Source organism: Dama dama, chromosome 22 (assembly GCF_033118175.1).
Source record: "Dama dama isolate Ldn47 chromosome 22, ASM3311817v1, whole genome shotgun sequence".
NCBI classification, from domain to species: Eukaryota; Metazoa; Chordata; class Mammalia; order Artiodactyla; family Cervidae; genus Dama; species Dama dama.
Window position 1 is genome coordinate 20,755,512 of NC_083702.1, and position 6,524 is coordinate 20,762,035.

A 6,524-nucleotide genomic window follows, 5' to 3' on the forward strand; every position below is an offset into this window, starting at 1 on the left:
GTTGCTCAGTGGGGAGGCACAAAACGCAGGCCCAACCGAGTCTGCGCCTTTGTGGAGTACCCGAAAACTGGAACCTGAGCGGCTTAGGCCTGGGAAGTGCATGCAACTCAGGGCCCGCCACTCCCTGTAGAGCAACCTGGAGCCTGAGCAGTGTAGACGGGGAAAGCACACACGCCGTGAGTGGGGACAAACCCAGTGTGGCCGGAACACTGCAAGTGCTCCCCACACAGGCCAGTGAGATTTGTCTGCAGTGCCCCTCCCTCCCCACAGCACGACTGAACAAGTGAACCTAAACAAGAGACCACCTCCGCCCACTTGTGTCAGGGCGGAAATTAGACACTGAAGAGACCAGCAAACAGAAGCCAAATAAACAAAGGGAACCGGTTTAGAAGTGACAGGTGCAACAGATTAAAATCTCTGTAGTTAACACCAGCCACACTGGAAGGGGCCTATATATTGAGAAGTGTAAGCTGGAACAAGGAACCCACACTGCCCACAACAGCTCCAGAGAAATTCCTAGATATATTTTTACTATTATTATAATTTTTTTAATTAAAATTTTTTCTTTTTTTTTTAAACTCCTCTATCACTCCTTAATTTTCATTTTTATGACCCACTATAACCTGGCCAAAAAAAAAAAAAAAAAGACCCTATATTTAAGGCGACCTTCATATATATTTCTTAATTTTTTTGTGTTTTTGTTTTTTTAATAATATTGTACTTTTAAGAGTCTAACCTCTACTCTAGACTTTTAATCTTTTTTATTCAGTATTTGATAATGATTTTGGACATTTAAGAATCCAAGCTTCAGTACTCATTTTTACTCAGGAGTTGGATTACTGGTTTGCTCACTCTCTCCCCCTTTTGACTCTCCTTTTTCTCCCCCAAATCACCTATATTTCCTCCCTCCCCCTTTTCAGTCCAATTCTGTGAATCTCTGTGGGTGTTCTGGGCTGCGGAGAACACTTAGGGAACAGAGTAGTGCCTAGATCTGTCTCTCCTCTCTTGAATTCCCCCTTTTCTCCTCCTGCTCACCTCTATCTCCTTCCTCCCTCTCCTCTTCTTCATGTACCTCTGTGAACCTCTCTGGGTGTCCCTCACTGTAGAGAATCCTTTCACTATTAACCAAGAAGTTTTATTATCAGTGCTGTATGGATGGAGAAGTCTTGAGGCTATTGGAAGAATAAGACTCAAATCGAGAGGCCAGAGGCTTAAGCCCAAAACCTAGAACACCAGAGAACTCCTGACTATAGGGAACATTAATTAATAAGAGACCATCCAAAAGCCTCCATACCTACACTGAAACCAACCCCCACTCAAGAGCCAATAAGTTCCAGAGCAAGACATACCACGCAAATTCTCCAGCAACACAGGAACATAGCCCTGAGCATCAATATACAGGCTGCCCACAGTCACACTAAACCCATAGACCCATCTCAAAACTCACTACTGGACACTCCATTGCACTCCAGAGAGAAGAAATCCAGCTCCACCCACCAGAACACCGATGCAAGCTTCCCTAACCAGCAAACCTCGAGAAGCCAATCGTCCAGCCCCACCCACTGGGAGAAACCTCCACAATAAAAAGGAACCTCAGACTACCAGAATACAGAAAGGGCACCCCAAACACAGCAATCTAAATTAGATGAAAAGGCATACAAATACCCAGCAGGTAAAGGAACATGAAAATGCCCACCAAGCCAAACAAAAGAGGAGGAGATAAGGAATCTACCTGAGAAACAATATAGAATAGTGATAACACAAATGATCCAAAATCTTGAAAACAGAATAGAGTTACAGATAAATAACCTGGAGACAAGGATTGAGAAGATGCAAGAAATGTTTAACAAGGACCTAGAAGAAATTAAAAAGTGTCAATTAACAGTGAATAATGCAATGAATGAGATCAAAAACACTCTGGAGGAAACCAAGAGTAGAGTAACGGAAGCAGAAGATAGGATAAGTGAAGTAGAAGATAAAATGGTGGAAATAAATGAAGCAGAGAGGAAAAAAGAAAAAAAGAATTAAAAGAAATGAAGACAACCTCAGGAACCTCTGGTGAAACGCCCCAACATTCGAATCATAGGAGTCCCAGAAGAAGAAGACAAAAAGAAAGCCATGAGAAAATACTCGAGGAGATAATAGCTGAAAACTTCCCCCAAATGGAGAAGGAAATAGTGACACAAGTCCAAGAAACCCAGAGAGTCCCAAACAGGATAAACCCAAGATGAAACACCCCAAGACACATATTCATCAAATTAACAAAGATCAAACACAAAGAACAAATATTAAAAGCAGCAAGGGAGAAACAACAAATAACACACAAGGGGATCCCCATAAGGATAACAGCTGATCTTTCAATAGAAACTCTTCAGGCCAGAAGGGAATGGCAGGACATACTTAAAGTAATGAAACAGAATAACTTACAACCCAGATTACTGTACCCAGAAAGGATCTCATTCAGATATAAAGGAGAATTCAAAAGCTTTACAGACAAGCAAAAGCTGAGAGAATTCAGCACCACCAAACCAGCTCTTCAACAAATGCTAAAGGATCTTTTCTAAACAGAAAACACAGAAAGGTTGTATGACCACGAACCCAAAACACCAAAGCAAATGGCAATGGGAACATTCTTATCAATAATTACCTTAAATGTAAATGGGTTGAATGTCCAACCAAAAGACAAAGACTGGCTGAATGGATACAAAAGAAGAGCCCTATATAGGCTGTCTACAAGAGACCCACCTCAAAACAAGGGACACATATGGACTGAAAGTGAAGGGTTGGAAAAAAAAATATTTCACACAAACGGAGACCAAAAGAAAGCAGGAGTCTCAATACTCATATCAGATAAAATAGACTTTAAAATAAAGGCTGTGAAAAGAGACAAAGAAGGACACTACAGAATGATCAAAGGATCAATCCAAGAAGAAGATATAACAATTATAAATATATATGCACCCAACATAGAAGCACTGCAATATGGAAGGCAAATACTAGCAAGAATGAAAGGGGAAATTAACAATAGCACAATAATAGTGGGAGACATTTTTAATACCCTACTCACACCTATGGATAAATCAACTAAACAGAAAATTAACAAGGAAACACAAACTTTACCTGACGCAATTGTCCAGCTAGACCTAATTGCTATCTATAGGACATTTCACCCCAAAACAATCAATTTCACCTTTTTCTCAAGTGCACACAGAACCTTCTCCAGAATAGATCACATCCTGGGTCATAAATCTAACCTTGGTAAATTAAAAAAAAAAATTGAAATCATTCCAGTCATCTTTTCTGAGCACAATGCAGTAAGATTAGATCTCAATTACAGGAAAAAAAAAAAAAAAAAAACTATTAAAAATTCCAACATATGGAGGCTAAATATCACGCTTCTGAATAACCAACAAATCATTGAAGAAATCAAAAAAGAAATAAAAATATGCATAGAAAAGAATGAAAATGAAAACACAACAACCGCAAACCTATGGGACACTGTAAAAGCAGTGCTAAAGGGGAAGGTTCATAGCATTACAGGCTTACCTCAAGAAACAAGAAAAAAGTCTAATAAAAAACCTAACTCTACACCTAAAGCAACTAGAGAAGGAAGAAATGAAGAATCCCAGGGTTAGTAGAAGGAAAGAAATCTTAAAAATTAGGGCAGAAATAAATGCAAAAGAAACAAAAGAGACCGTAACAAAAATCAACAAAGCTAAAAGTTGGTTTTTTGCAAAGGTAAATAAAATTGACAAACCATTAGTCAGACTCATCAAGAAACCAAGGGAGAAGAACCAAATCAACAAAATTAGAAATGAAAATGGAGAGATCACAACAGACAACTCTGAAATACAAAGAATCATAAGAGACTACTACCAGCAGCTCTATGCCAATAAAATGGACAACTTGGAAGAAATGGACAGATTCTCAGAAAAGTATAACTTTCCAAAACTGAACCAGGAAGAAATAGAAGATCTTAACAGAGCCATCACAAGCAAGGAAATTGAAACTGCAATCAGAAATCTTCCAGCAAACAAAAGCCCAGGACCAGATGGCTTCACAGCTGAATTCTACCAAAAATTTAGAGAAGAACTAACACCCATCTTACTCAAACTCTTCCAGAAAATTGCAGAAGAAGGCAAACTTCCAAACTCATTCTATGAGGCCACCATCACCCTAATTCTAAAGCCAGACAAAGATGCCACAAAAAAAAAGAAAACTACAGGCCAATATCACTGATGAACATAGATGCAAAAATTCTTAACAAAATTCTAGCAAGCAGAATCCAACAACATATAAAAAAGATCATATATCATGACCAAGTGGGCTTTACCCCAAGAATGCAAGGATTCTTTAATATCCACAAATCAATCAATGTAATACACCACATTAACAAACTGAAAGATAAAAATCATATGATTATCTCAATAGATGCAGAAAAAGCCTTTGAGAAAATTCAACATCCATTTATGATAAAAACTCTCCAGAAAGCAGGCATAGAAGGAACATACCTCAACATAATAAAAGCTATATATGACAAACCCAGAGCAAACATTAACCTCAATGGTGAAAAATTTAAAGCATTTCCCTTAAAGTCAGGAACAAGACAAGGGTGCCCACTCTCACCACTACTATTGAACATAGTTTTGGAAGTGTTGGCTTCAGCAATCAGAGCAGAAAAATAAATAAAAGGAATCCAGATAGGAAAAAAATAAGTAAAACTCTCACTGCTTGCAGACAACATGATACTCTACATAGAAAACCCTAAAGACTCTACCAGAAAATTACTAGAGCTAATCAATGTTGCAGGATATAAAATTAACACAGAGAAATCCCTTGCATTCCTATACACTAACAATGAGAAAACAGAAAGAGAAATTAAGGAAACAATACCATTCACCATTGCAACAAAAAGAGTAAAATACTTAGGAGTATATCTACCTTAAAAAATGAAAGACCTATATATAGAAAACCATAAAACACTGATGAAAGAAATCAAAGAGGACACAAATAGATGGAGAAATATACCGTGTTCATGGATTGGAAGAATCAATATTGTGAAAATGACTATACTGCCCAAAGCAATCTATAGATTCAGTGCAATCCCTATCAAGCTACCAACGGTATTTTTCACAGAACTAGAACAAATAATTTCACAATTTGTATGGAAATACAAAAACCTCAAATAGCCAAAGCAGTCTTGAGAAAGAAGATTAATGGAACAAAACAGAAAGGAGACGAATGGATAAGAAATATGGTACATATACACCATGGAATATTACTCAGCCATTAAAAAGAATTCATTTGAATCAGTTCTAATGAGATGGATGAAACTGGAGCCCATCATACAGAGTGAAGTAAGCCAGAAAGATAAACACCAATACAGTATACTAACGCATATATATGGAATTTTAAAAGTTGGTAACAATAACCCTATATGCAAAACAGAAAAAGAGACACAGATGTACAGAACAGACTTTTGGACTCTGTGGGAGAAGGCGAGGGTGGGATGTTCTGAGAGAATACAACTGAAACAAGTATATTATCAAGGGTGAATCGGATCACCAGCCCAGGTTGGATGCATGAGACAAGTGCTCAGGGCTGGTGCACTGGGAAGACCAGAGGGATAGGATGGTGAGGGAGGCAGGAGGGGGAATACATGTATGTCCATGGCTGATTCAAGTCAATGTATGGCAAAAACCACTACAATATTATAAAGAAATTAGCCTCCAACTAATAAAAATAAATGAAAAAAAAAGAAAGAAAAGTAAATAAATAAAATATAGTAACTCTTCTGAATTAGGGACAAGTATCTTTAAATCAGAGAAGGTAATGGCAACCCACTCCAGTACTCATACCTGGAAAATCCCATGGACGGAGGAGCCTGGTAGGCTGCAGTCCATGGGGTCACTGAGAGTCAGACACGACTGAGCGACTTCACTTTCACTTTTCACTTTCATGAACTGGAGAAGGAAATGGCAACCCACTCCAGTGTTCTTGCCTGGAGAATCCCAGGGACCGCGGAGCCTGGTGGGCTGCTGTCTATGGGGTCGCACAGAGTCAGACACAACTGAAGCGATTTAGCAGCAGCAGCAGTAGCAGCAGCCTTAAATATGAAATGTTAATGGAATTATGATTTTCTCCATTGTAATAGAAATGACACAGTGAGAGTATAAGGAATACAAATAAATAATGCCTAGATTTAGCAAACTTACCTAAAAGTAAAACTTAAACATTGAAGTTACTCTTGATAAGGCGTAAATGTTCAGCTTTGATGAATGAAATGAAAGCTAGTTAACAGAATGGTGGTCATGTCCTTTGTCCCCCGATATCTTTTAAAAAGTGAAATCAGTTCTCAAATGTACTTGCTAAAGGACAGACTAACTGATACACTCCATAACCAAAGGCTCCTATATTCTGGAGCTGTGTGATGAAATAAACTCTCTTCAAAATACCCAAGTTTAGAATTTCCTGTTTCAGTGACACAGTGATGAGAAATGTACTTTTGCCACTATTGCTTCACT